This window comes from Oncorhynchus mykiss, chromosome 26 (assembly GCF_057628025.1).
Source record: "Oncorhynchus mykiss isolate SJ-2025 chromosome 26, ASM5762802v1, whole genome shotgun sequence".
Lineage (NCBI taxonomy): Eukaryota > Metazoa > Chordata > Actinopteri > Salmoniformes > Salmonidae > Oncorhynchus > Oncorhynchus mykiss.
This window is the reverse complement of record NC_143047.1, coordinates 49,777,501-49,791,461: the sequence shown is the minus strand read 5'-3', so window position 1 is coordinate 49,791,461 and position 13,961 is coordinate 49,777,501.

Genomic DNA, 13,961 nt, shown 5'->3' with positions numbered 1-13,961 from the left:
TTTTACTGTAATATAGATACACCCACCAGTACTAACCCCATGATGAGACTGTATTTTACTGTAATATAGATACACCCACCAGAACTAACCCCATAATGGGACTGTATTTTACTGTAATATAGACACACCCACCAGAACTAACCCCATGTTGAGACTGTATTTTACTGTAATATAGATACACCCACCAGTACTAACCCCATGATGAGACTGTATTTTACTGTATTATAGATACACCCACCAGAACTAACCCCATAATGGGACTGTATTTTACTGTAATATAACACCCACCAGAACTAACCCCATGTTGAGACTGTATTTTACTGTAATATAGATACACCCACCAGTACTAACCCCATGATGAGACTGTATTTTACTGTATTATAGATAGACCCACCAGAACTAACCCCATGATGGGACTGTATTTTACTGTAATATAACACCCACCAGAACTAACCACATGATGGGACTGTATTTTACTGTAATATAACACCCACCAGTACTGACCCCATGATGGGACTGTATTTTACTGTAATATAGATACACCCACCAGTACTGACCCCATGATGGGACTGTATTTTACTGTAATATAACACCCACCAGAACTAACCCCATGTTGAGACTGTATTTTACTGTAATATAGATACACCCACCAGAACTAACCCCATAATGGGACTGTATTTTACTGTAATATAACACCCACCAGAACTAACCCCATGTTGAGACTGTATTTTACTGTAATATAGATACACCCACCAGTACTAACCCCATGATGAGACTGTATTTTACTGTATTATAGATAAACCCACCAGAACTAACCCCATGATGGGACTGTATTTTACTGTAATATAACACCCACCAGAACTAACCACATGATGGGACTGTATTTTACTGTAATATAACACCCACCAGTACTGACCCCATGATGGGACTGTATTTTACTGTAATATAGATACACCCACCAGTACTGACCCCATGATGGGACTGTATTTTACTGTAATATAGATACACCCACCAGAACTAACCCCATAATGGGACTGTATTTTACTGTATTATAGATACACCCACCAGTACTAACCCCATGATGAGACTGTATTTTACTGTAATATAGATACACCCACCAGAACTAACCCCATAATGGGACTGTATTTTACTGTAATATAACACCCACCAGAACTAACCCCATGTTGAGACTGTATTTTACTGTAATATAGATACACCCACCAGTACTAACCCCATGATGAGACTGTATTTTACTGTATTATAGATACACCCACCAGAACTAACCCCATGATGGGACTGTATTTTACTGTAATATAACACCCACCAGAACTAACCACATGATGGGACTGTATTTTACTGTAATATAACACCCACCAGTACTGACCCCATGATGGGACTGTATTTTACTGTAATATAGATACACCCACCAGTACTGACCCCATGATGGGACTGTATTTTACTGTAATATAGATACACCCACCAGAACTAACCCCATGATGAGACTGTATTTTACTGTAATATTACACCCACCAGAACTAACCCCATGATGGGACTGTATTTTACTGTAATATAACACCCACCAGAACTAACCCCATGATGAGACTGTATTTTACTGTAATATAACACCCACCAGAACTAACCCCATGATGAGACTGTATTTTACTGTAATATAACACCCACCAGTACTAACCCCATGATGGGGACTGTATTTTACTGTAATATAGATACACCCACCAGTACTGACCCCATGATGGGACTGTATTTTACTGTATTATAGATACACCCACCAGTACTAACCCCATGATGGGGACTGTATTTTACTGTAATATAGATACACCCACCAGTACTAACCCCATGATGAGACTGTATTTGACTGCAATCGTCCATTATTTATCTTAACAGTTTTGTGGAGGTGATAAACGGAATATGAAGTTATTCTCTACTCCCATGTGTGTTTAAGCAGGGAGGTCTAGATTTGCGTACTCTGTATTTCAGACCAAACCGCTGGGCCTGGCTTAGAATAACTCTTATGTTACATAAGCCCTATAATGAGAGATGGCATCTCAAGGGTTTTAAACAGCAAGCTATACCCAGTGCTGGGGGGAGTAGCAGCTAACCTACAAGTATGCAGCCCTGGTGCCAAGATAAAGCTGTGGTAATCGACCCAGGCCAATCAAATCCCCGACGGCTGCCTCAGGTTGGGTGCGATGGCTGTCTGGTCCGTCGGTGCCTGTCTACACAACAGAACTACATCAGGAGTGACACCAGGTCTGTCTACACAACAGAACACCACATCAGGAGTGACACCAGGTCTGTCCACACCGCAGAACTACAACAGGAGTGACACCAGGTCTGTCTACACAACAGAACACCACATCAGAAGTGACACCAGGTCTGTCTACACAACAGAACACCACATCAGGAGTGACACCAGGTTTGTCTACACAACATACCTACATCAGGAGTGACACCAGGTCTGTCTACACCGCAGAACTACATCAGGAGTGACACCAGGTCTGACTCCACAACAGAACACTACAACAGGAGTGACACCAGGTCTGTCTACACAGCAGAACTACATCAGGAGAGACACCAGGTCTTTCTACACAACATAACTACATCAGGAGTGACACCAGGTCTGTCTACACAACATAACTACATCAGGAGTGACACCAGGTCTGTCTACACAGCAGAACTACAACAGGAGAGACACCATGTCTGTCTACACAACAGAACACTACAACAGGAGTGACATCGGGTATTAGTAGAAATACTAGTAGAAATGCATCCCAAATGGCACCATATTCCCTGTTTAGTACACTACTTTGGACCAGAGCCCACTGGAGGTTAGCTGCATAGAAATCTGGTCTAAAGTAGTGCACTAAATAGGGATTAGGTTGCCTTGTTGGAGGTAGACTAAGGGCCAGCATTGCTCTGAGACCAGCGGCACCATCCCACTCAAACTAATGACATCAATTACAACGGATGAGCAGTGAGCCTCTGACTGACTGAGGAAAGAGGGACGGAGTGAGGGAGGAAAGAGGGATGGAGTGAGGGAGGAAAGAGAGGGACTGACTGAGGAAAGAGGGACTGAGTGAGGAAAGAGGGACAGAGTGAGGGAGGAAATAGGGATGGAGTGAGGGAGGAAAGAGAGGGACTGACTGAGGAAAGAGGGACGGAGTGAGGAAAGAGGGACAGAGTGAGGGAGGAAAGAGAGGGACTGACTGAGGAAAGAGGGACGGAGTGAGGGAGGAAAGAGGGATGAGTGAGGGAGGAAAGAGGGTTGGAGTGAGGGAGGAAAGAGAGGGACTGACTGAGGAAAGAGGGACGGAGTGAGGGAGGAAAGAGGGATGGAGTGAGGGAGGAAAGAGAGGGACTGACTGAGGAAAGAGGGACGGAGTGAGGGATGAAAGAGAGGGACTGACTGAGGAAAGAGGGACGGAGTGAGGGAGGAAAGAGAGGGACTGACTGAGGAAAGAGGGACGGAGTGAGGAAGGAAAGAGGGATGGAGTGAGGGAGGAAAGAGGGATGGAGTGAGGGAGGAAAGAGAGGGACTGACGAGGAAAGAGGGACAGAGTGAGGGATGAAAGAGGGATGGAGTGAGGTAGGAAAGAGGGATGGAGTGAGGGAGGAAAGAGAGGGACGGAGTGAGGGAGGAAAGAGGGACGGAGTGAGGGAGGAAAGAGGGACGGAGTGAGGGAGGAAAGAGGGATGGAGTGAGGGAGGAAAGAGGGACGGAGTGAGGGAGGAAAGAGGGACAGAGTGAAGGAGGAAAGAGGGATGGAGTGAGGTAGGAAAGAGGGACGGAGTGAGGGAGGAAAGATGGATGGAGTGAGGGAGGAAAGAGGGACGGAGTGAGGGAGGAAAAAGAGGGACAGAGTGAGGGAGGAAAGAGGGATGAGTGAGGGAGGAAAGAGGGACGGAGTGAGGGAGGAAAGAGGGACGGAGTGAGGGAGGAAAGAGGGACGGAGTGAGGGAGGAAAGAAGAATGGAGTGAGGGATGAAAGAGAGGGACGGAGTGAGGGAGGAAAGAGAGGGACGGAGTAAGGGATGAAAGAGAGGGACTGACTGAGGAAAGAGGGATGGAGTGAGGGAGGAAAGAGAGGAACGGAGTGAGGGATGAAAGAGAGGGACTGACTGCGGAAAGAGGGATGGAGTGAGGGAAGAAAGAGAGGGACTGACTGAGGAAAGAGGGACGGAGTGAGTGAGGAAAGAGGGACAGAGTGAGGGACGAAAGAGGGATGGAGTGAGGGAGGAAAGAGGGATGAGTGAGGGAGGAAAGATGGATGGAGTGAGGGAGGAAAGAGGGACAGAGTGAGGGAGGAAAGAGGGACAGAGTGAGGGAGGAAAGAGGGATGGAGTGAGGGAGGAAAGAGGGACGAGTGAGGGAGGAAAGAGGGACGAGTGAGGGAGGAAAGAGGGACGGAGTGAGGGAGGAAAGAGGGACGGAGTGAGGGAGGAAAGAGGGACGGAGTGAGGGTGGAAAGAGGAATGGAGTGAGGGATGAAAGAGAGGGACGAGTGAGGGAGGAAAGAGAGGAACAGAGTGAGGGATGAAAGAGAGGGACTGACTGAGGAAAGAGGGATGGAGTGAGGGAGGAAAGAGAGGGACTGAGTGAGGGATGAAAGAGAGGGACTGACTGCGGAAAGAGGGATGGAGTGAGGGATGAAAGAGAGGGACTGACTGAGGAAAGAGGGACGGAGTGAGGGAGGAAAGAGAGGGACTGACTGAGGAAAGAGGGACGGAGTGAGTGAGGAAAGAGGGACAGAGTGAGGGAGGAAAGAGAGGGACTGACTGAGGAAAGAGGGACGGAGTGAGGGAGGAGAGAGGGATGGAGTGAGGGAGGAAAGAGGGACGGAGTGAGGGAGGAAAGAGGGACAGAGTGAGGGAGGAAAGAGGGATGGAGTGAGGGAGGAAAGAGGGACGAGTGAGGGAGGAAAGAGGGACGAGTGAGGGAGGAAAGAGGGACGGAGTGAGGGAGGAAAGAGGGACGGAGTGAGGGAGGAAAGAGGGACGGAGTGAGGGTGGAAAGAGGAATGGAGTGAGAGATGAAAGAGAGGGACGAGTGAGGGAGGAAAGAGAGGAACAGAGTGAGGGATGAAAGAGAGGGACTGACTGAGGAAAGAGGGATGGAGTGAGGGAGGAAAGAGAGGGACTGAGTGAGGGATGAAAGAGAGGGACTGACTGCGGAAAGAGGGATGGAGTGAGGGATGAAAGAGAGGGACTGACTGAGGAAAGAGGGACGGAGTGAGGGAGGAAAGAGAGGGACTGACTGAGGAAAGAGGGACGGACTGAGTGAGGAAAGAGGGACAGAGTGAGGGAGGAAAGAGAGGGACTGACTGAGGAAAGAGGGACGGAGTGAGGGAGGAGAGAGGGATGGAGTGAGGGAGGAAAGAGGGATGGAGTTAGGGAGGAAAGAGAGGGACTGACTGAGGAAAGAGGGAAAGAGTGAGGGATGAAAGAGGGATGGAGTGAGGGAGGAAAGAGGGATGGAGTAAGGGAGGAAAGAGGGATGGAGTGAGGGAGGAAAGTGGGACGAAGTGAGGGAGGAAAGAGGGACGGAGTGAGGGAGGAAAGAGGGATGGAGTGAGGGAGGAAAGAGGGACGGAGTGAGGGAGGAAAGAGGGACGGAGTGAGGGAGGAAAGAGGGACGGAGTGAGGGATGAAAGAGAGGGACTGACTGAGGAAAGAGGGATGGAGTGAGGGATGAAAGAGAGGGACTGACTGAGGAAAGAGGGACGGAGTGAGGGAGGAAAGAGAGGGACTGACTGAGGAAAGAGGGACGGAGTGAGTGAGGAAAGAGGGACAGAGTGAGGGAGGAAAGAGAGGGACTGACTGAGGAAAGAGGGACGGAGTGAGGGAGGAGAGAGGGATGGAGTGAGGGAGGAAAGAGGGATGGAGTGAGGGAGGAAAGAGAGGGACTGACTGAGGATGGAGGGAAAGAGTGAGGGATGAAAGAGGGATGGAGTGAGGGAGGAAAGAGGGATGGAGTAAGGGAGGAAAGAGGGATGGAGTGAGGGAGGAATGTGGGACGGAGTGAGGGAGGAAAGAGGGACGGAGTGAGGGAGAAAAGAGGGATGGAGTGAGGGAGGAAAGAGGGACGGAGTGAGGGAGGAAAGAAGGACAGAGTGAGGGAGGAAAGAGGGATGGAGTGAGGGAGGAAAGAGGGATGGAGTGAGGGAGGAAAGAGGGACGGAGTGAGGGAGGAAAGAGGGACGGAGTGAGGGAGGAAAGAAGAATGGAGTGAGGGATGAAAGAGAGGGACGGAGTGAGGGAGGAAAGAGAGGGACGGAGTGAGGGATGAAAGAGAGGGACTGACTGAGGAAAGAGGGATGGAGTGAGGGATGAAAGAGAGGGACTGACTGAGGAAAGAGGGACGGAGTGAGGGAGGAAAGAGAGGGACTGACTGAGGAAAGAGGGATGGAGTGAGTGAGGAAAGAGGGACAGAGTGAGGGACGAAAGAGGGATGGAGTGAGGGAGGAAAGAGGGATGGAGTTAGGGAGGAAAGATGGATGGAGTGAGGGAGGAAAGAGGAACGGAGTGAGGGAGGAAAGAGGGACAGAGTGAGGGAGGAAAGAGGGATGGAGTGAGGGAGGAAAGAGGGACGAGTGAGGGAGGAAAGAGGGACGGAGTGAGGGAGGAAAGAGGGACGGGGTGCGGGAGGAAAGAGGGACGGAGTGAGGGTGGAAAGAGAAATGGAGTGAGGGATGAAAGAGAGGGACGAGTGAGTGAGGAAAGAGAGGAACAGAGTGAGGGATGAAAGAGAGGGACTGACTGAGGAAAGAGGGATGGAGTGAGGGAGGAAAGAGAGGGACGGAGTGAGGGATGAAAGAGAGGGACTGACTGCGGAAAGAGGGATGGAGTGAGGGATGAAAGAGAGGGACTGACTGAGGAAAGAGGGACGGAGTGAGGGAGGAATGAGAGGGACTGACTGAGGAAAGAGGGACGGAGTGAGTGAGGAAAGAGGGACAGAGTGAGGGAGGAAAGAGAGGGACTGACTGAGGAAAGAGGGACGGAGTGAGGGAGGAAAGAGGGATGGAGTGAGGGAGGAAAGAGGGATGGAGTGAGGGAGGAAAGAGAGGGACTGACTGAGGAAAGAGGGAAAGAGTGAGGGAGGAAAGAGGGATGGAGTGAGGGAGGAAAGAGGGATGGAGTGAGGGAGGAAAGAGGGATGGAGTGAGGGAGGAAAGTGGGACGGAGTGAGGGAGGAAAGAGGGACGGAGTGAGGGAGGAAAGAGGGACGGAGTGAGGGAGGAAAGAGGGATGGAGTGAGGGAGGAAAGAGGGATGGAGTGAGGGAGGAAAGAGAGGGACTGACTGAGGATGGAGGGAAAGAGTGAGGGATGAAAGAGGGATGGATGAGGGAGGAAAGAGGGATGGAGTAAGGGAGGAAAGAGGGATGGAGTGAGGGAGGAATGTGGGACGGAGTGAGGGAGGAAAGAGGGACGGAGTGAGGGAGAAAAGAGGGATGGAGTGAGGGAGGAAAGAGGGACGGAGTGAGGGAGGAAAGAAGGACAGAGTGAGGGAGGAAAGAGGGATGGAGTGAGGGAGGAAAGAGGGACGGAGTGAGGGAGGAAAGAGGGACGGAGTGAGGGAGGAAAGAGGGACGGAGTGAGGGAGGAAAGAAGAATGGAGTGAGGGATGAAAGAGAGGGACGGAGTGAGGGAGGAAAGAGAGGGACGGAGTGAGGGATGAAAGAGAGGGACTGACTGAGGAAAGAGGGATGGAGTGAGGGATGAAAGAGAGGGACTGACTGAGGAAAGAGGGACGGAGTGAGGGAGGAAAGAGAGGGACTGACTGAGGAAAGAGGGATGGAGTGAGTGAGGAAAGAGGGACAGAGTGAGGGACGAAAGAGGGATGGAGTGAGGGAGGAAAGAGGGATGGAGTTAGGGAGGAAAGATGGATGGAGTGAGGGAGGAAAGAGGAACGGAGTGAGGGAGGAAAGAGGGACAGAGTGAGGGAGGAAAGAGGGATGGAGTGAGGGAGGAAAGAGGGACGAGTGAGGGAGGAAAGAGGGACGGAGTGAGGGAGGAAAGAGGGACGGGGTGCGGGAGGAAAGAGGGACGGAGTGAGGGTGGAAAGAGAAATGGAGTGAGGGATGAAAGAGAGGGACGAGTGAGTGAGGAAAGAGAGGAACAGAGTGAGGGATGAAAGAGAGGGACTGACTGAGGAAAGAGGGATTTAGTGAGGGAGGAAAGAGAGGGACGGAGTGAGGGATGAAAGAGAGGGACTGACTGCGGAAAGAGGGATGGAGTGAGGGATGAAAGAGAGGGACTGACTGAGGAAAGAGGGACGGAGTGAGGGAGGAATGAGAGGGACTGACTGAGGAAAGAGGGACGGAGTGAGTGAGGAAAGAGGGACAGAGTGAGGGAGGAAAGAGAGGGACTGACTGAGGAAAGAGGGACGGAGTGAGGGAGGAAAGAGGGATGGAGTGAGGGAGGAAAGAGGGATGGAGTGAGGGAGGAAAGAGAGGGACTGACTGAGGAAAGAGGGAAAGAGTGAGGGAGGAAAGAGGGATGGAGTGAGGGAGGAAAGAGGGATGGAGTGAGGGAGGAAAGAGGGATGGAGTGAGGGAGGAAAGTGGGACGGAGTGAGGGAGGAAAGAGGGACGGAGTGAGGGAGGAAAGAGGGATGGAGTGAGGGAGGAAAGAGGGACGGAGTGAGGGAGGAAAGAAGGACAGAGTGAGGGAGGAAAGAGGGATGGAGTGAGGGAGGAAAGAGGGACGGAGTGAGGGAGGAAAGAAGGACAGAGTGAAGGAGGAAATAGGGATGGAGTGAGGGAGGAAAGAGGGACGAGTGAGGGAGGAAAGATGGATGGAGTGAGGGAGGAACGAGGGACGGAGTGAGGGAGGAAAGAGGGACAGAGTGAGGGAGGAAAGAGGGACGGAGTGAGGGAGGAAAGAGGGACGGAGTGAGGGAGGAAAGAGGGACGGAGTGAGGGAGGAAAGAGGGACGGAGTGAGGGAGGAAAGAGGAATGGAGTGAGGGATGAAAGAGAGGGACGAGTGAGGGAGGAAAGAGAGGGACGGAGTGAGGGATGAAAGAGAGGGACTGACTGAGGAAAGAGGGATGGAGTGAGGGATGAAAGAGAGGGACTGACTGAGGAAAGAGGGACGGAGTGAGGGAGGAAAGAGAGGGACTGACTGAGGAAAGAGGGATGGAGTGAGTGAGGAAAGAGGGACAGAGTGAGGGACGAAAGAGGGATGGAGTGAGGGAGGAAAGAGGGATGGAGTTAGGGAGGAAAGATGGATGGAGTGAGGGAGGAAAGAGGAACGGAGTGAGGGAGGAAAGAGGGACAGAGTGAGGGAGGAAAGAGGGATGGAGTGAGGGAGGAAAGAGGGACGAGTGAGGGAGGAAAGAGGGACGGAGTGAGGGAGGAAAGAGGGACGGGGTGCGGGAGGAAAGAGGGACGGAGTGAGGGTGGAAAGAGGAATGGAGTGAGGGATGAAAGAGAGGGACGAGTGAGTGAGGAAAGAGAGGAACAGAGTGAGGGATGAAAGAGAGGGACTGACTGAGGAAAGAGGGATGGAGTGAGGGAGGAAAGAGAGGGACGGAGTGAGGGATGAAAGAGAGGGACTGACTGCGGAAAGAGGGATGGAGTGAGGGATGAAAGAGAGGGACTGACTGAGGAAAGAGGGACGGAGTGAGGGAGGAATGAGAGGGACTGACTGAGGAAAGAGGGACGGAGTGAGTGAGGAAAGAGGGACAGAGTGAGGGAGGAAAGAGAGGGACTGACTGAGGAAAGAGGGACGGAGTGAGGGAGGAAAGAGGGATGGAGTGAGGGAGGAAAGAGGGATGGAGTGAGGGAGGAAAGAGAGGGACTGACTGAGGAAAGAGGGAAAGAGTGAGGGAGGAAAGAGGGATGGAGTGAGGGAGGAAAGAGGGATGGAGTGAGGGAGGAAAGAGGGATGGAGTGAGGGAGGAAAGTGGGACGGAGTGAGGGAGGAAAGAGGGACGGAGTGAGGGAGGAAAGAGGGATGGAGTGAGGGAGGAAAGAGGGACGGAGTGAGGGAGGAAAGAAGGACAGAGTGAGGGAGGAAAGAGGGATGGAGTGAGGGAGGAAAGAGGGACGGAGTGAGGGAGGAAAGAAGGACAGAGTGAAGGAGGAAATAGGGATGGAGTGAGGGAGGAAAGAAGGACGAGTGAGGGAGGAAAGATGGATGGAGTGAGGGAGGAACGAGGGACGGAGTGAGGGAGGAAAGAGGGACAGAGTGAGGGAGGAAAGAGGGACGGAGTGAGGGAGGAAAGAGGGACGGAGTGAGGGAGGAAAGAGGGACGGAGTGAGGGAGGAAAGAGGGACGGAGTGAGGGAGGAAAGAGGAATGGAGTGAGGGATGAAAGAGAGGGACGAGTGAGGGAGGAAAGAGAGGGACGGAGTGAGGGATGAAAGAGAGGGACTGACTGAGGAAAGAGGGATGGAGTGAGGGAGGAAATAGATGGACGGAGTGAGGGATGAAAGAGAGGGACTGACTGCGGAAAGAGGGATGGAGTGAGGGATGAAAGAGAGGGACTGACTGAGGAAAGAGGGACGGAGTGAGGGAGGAAAGAGAGGGACTGACTGAGGAAAGAGGGACGGACTGAGTGAGGAAAGAGGGACAGAGTGAGGGAGGAAAGAGAGGGACTGACTGAGGAAAGAGGGACGGAGTGAGGGAGGAAAGAGGGATGGAGTGAGGGAGGAAAGAGGGACAGAGTGAGGGAGGAAAGAGAGGGACTGACTGAGGAAAGAGGGACGGAGTGAGGGAGAAAAGAGGGACGGAGTGAGGGAGGAAAGAGGGATGGAGTGTGGGAGAAAAGAGGGACGGAGTGAGGGAGGAAAGAGGGATGGAGTGAGGGAGGAAAGAGCGATGGAGTGAGGGAGGAAAGAGGGACAGAGTGAGGGAGGAAAGAGGGATGGAGTGAGGAAAGAGGGACGGAGTGAGGGACGAAAGAGAGGGACTCCCCGTCCAAAGTAAAGAAACCTTAGCCTCCCTCTCTCTCTTTGAGCAGGGAGAGTAATTACAGTACGGAGCTGTAGCTAGCCGTGTATCGGTGTAAGCTCATGCTCTGTCCCGTAGCAAGCTGAGGGAAACAAAGCTTGAGGTGGTGGACAAACACGGCACGTTCCAGGGGTGTAATTGAGTTCGTATTTTCACTCTCACTCGGAGCATCAAGATAAACGAGAGCATATTGTTCCCATGTTCTCTTTTGGAAGTAGTTGTTCCCACGCTAGAATACAATCTGCCTATCCTGCCGGAACACGCTTGTGTTCTGGCACCTCTCTCTCTCTCTTTCTGTCTCTCTCTCTCTCTCTCTCTCTCTCTGTCTCTCTCTCTGTCTCTATCTCTCTCTCTCCCTCTCTCTCTCTCTCTCTCTCTCTCTCTATCTCTCTCCCTCTCTATCTCTCTCTCTCTCTCCTCTTTCTCCCCTGTCTTGTCTCCCCATTCCTCTGTTTCACGTTTATGGATCACTCTGCCAAGAAACATTTTGCTTTCATCTCATCTGACATAAAAAACAGCAGAGATTTATATGGTATTGGAGGCCGCTGTTGGATTCATTGTGTTTGGAGGAGCTGTAGGTTCTGATTGACAGAGGGGTGGATGGTTCTCTCAAAATGCTGTGTGATTGGACGAGGTTCTGATTGACAGAGGGGGGTGGACGGTCCTCTCAAAGTGCTGTGTGATTGGACGAGGTTCTGATTGACAGAGGGGGGTGGACGGTCCTCTCAAAGTGCTGTGTGATTGGACGAGGTTCTGATTGACAGAGGGGTGCTGTATTATGTCATGTGGTCCACAGAGACCTCAGGCTGTTGACATGAAAACACCGAGCAGATCCAGTCAAACAGCCCTGCAGGTTCTGACTCTACCTGTTGTTCCAGGGCCATAAACAGAAAGATACCTCGTAGCTAGGGGCATCTAGGGGCATCGGGGCAGCTAGGGGCATCTAGGGGCAGCTAGGGGCATCTAGGGGCAGCTAGGGGCAGCTAGGGGCATCGGGGCAGCTAGGGGCATCTAGGGGCAGCTAGGGGCAGCTAGGGGCATCGGGGCAGCTAGGGGCAGCTAGGGGCATCGGGGCAGCTAGGGGCAGCTAGGGGCATCGGGGCAGCTAGGGGCATCGGGGCAGCTAGGGGCAGCTAGGGACATCGGGGCAGCTAGGCGCAGCTAGGGGCATCGGGGCAGCTAGGGGTATCGGGGCAGCTAGGGGTATCGGGGCAGCTAGGGGTATCGGGGCAGCTAGGGGCAGCTAGGGGCAGCTAGGGGTATCGGGGCAGCTAGGGGCAGCTAGGGGTATCGGGGCAGCTAGGGGTATCGGGCAGATAGGGAAATTGGGGCAGCTAGGGGCAGCTAGGCGCAGTTAGGGGCAGCTAGGGGTATCGGCGCAGCTAGGGACAGTTAGGGGCATCAGGGCAGCTAGAGGCATCTAGGGGCAGCTAGGGGCATCGGGGCAGCTAGGGGCATCTAGGGGCAGCTAGGGGCATCGGGGCAGCTAGGGGCATCTAGGGGCAGCTAGGGGCAGCTAGGGGCATCGGGGCAGCTAGGGGCATAGGGGCAGCTAGGGGCAGCTAGGGGCATCGGGGCATCGGGGCAGCTAGGGGCAGCTAGGGGCATCGGGGCAGCTAGGCGCAGCTAGGGGCATCGGGGCAGCTAGGGGTATCGGGGCAGCTAGGGGTATCGGGGCAGCTAGGGGCAGCTAGGGGTATTGGGGCAGCTAGGGGTATCGGGGCAGCTAGGGGCAGCTAGGGGTATCGGGGCAGCTAGGGACAGCTAGGGGCATCAGGGCAGCTAACGGCATCGGGCAGCTAAGGGCAGCTAGGGGCATCGGGGCAGCAAGCGGCATAGGGCAGCTAAGGGCAGCTAGGGGCATCGGGGCTGCTAGGGGCATCAGGGCAGCTAGGGGTATCGGGGCAGCTAGGGGCATCGGGGCAGTTAGGGGCATCGGGGCAGCTAGGGGCATCAGGGCAGCAAGGGGCATCGGGGCAGCTAGGGGCAGCTAGGGGCATCGGGGCAGCTAGGGGCATCGGGGCAGCTAGGGGCATCGGGGTAGCTTGGGGCATCGGGGTAGTTTGGGGCATCGGGGCAGCTAGGGGCATCGGGGCAGCCAGGGGAAGCTAGGGGCATCGGGGCAGCTAGCGGCATCGGAGCAGCTAGGGGCATAGGGACAGCTAGGGGCATCGGGGCAGCTAGGGGCAGCTAGGGGCATCGGGGCTGCTAGGGGCATCGGGCTGCTAGGGGCATCGGGACAGCTAGGGGCATCGGGGCAGCTAGGGGCAGCTAGGGGCATCAGGGCAGCTAACGGCATCGGGCAGCTAAGGGCAGCTAGGGGCATCGGGGCAGCAAGCGGCATAGGGCAGCTAAGGGCAGCTAGGGGCATCGGGGCTGCTAGGGGCATCGGGGCAGCTAGGGGCATCGGGGCAGCTAGGGGCATCGGGCAGCTAGGGGCATCGGGGCAGCTAGGGGCAGCTAGGGGCATCGGGCAGCTAGGGGCATCGGGGCAGCTAAGGGCATCGGGGCAGCTAGGGGCAGCTAGGGGCATCCGGGCAGCTAGGGGCAGCTAGGGGCATCGGGGCAGCTAGAAGCATCGGGGCAGCTAGGGGCATCGGGGCAGCCAGGGGAAGCTAGGGGCATTGGGGCAGCTAGCGGCATCGGAGCAGCTAGGGGCATAGGGACAGCTAGGGGCATCGGGGCAGCTAGGGGCAGCTAGGGGCATCGGGGCTGCTAGGGGCATCGGGCTTGCTAGGGGCATCGGGACAGCTAGGGTCATCGGGGCAGCTAGGGGCAGCTAGGGGCATCAGGGCAGCTAACGGCATCGGGCAGCTAAGGGCAGCTAGGGGCATCGGGGCAGCAAGCGGCATAGGGCAGCTAAGGGCAGCTAGGGCCATCTGGGCTGCTAGGGGCATCGGGGCAGCTAGGGGCATCGGGGCAGCTAGGGGCATCTAGGGGCAGCTAGGGGCATCGGGGCAGCTAGGGGCAGCTAGGGGCATCGGGCAG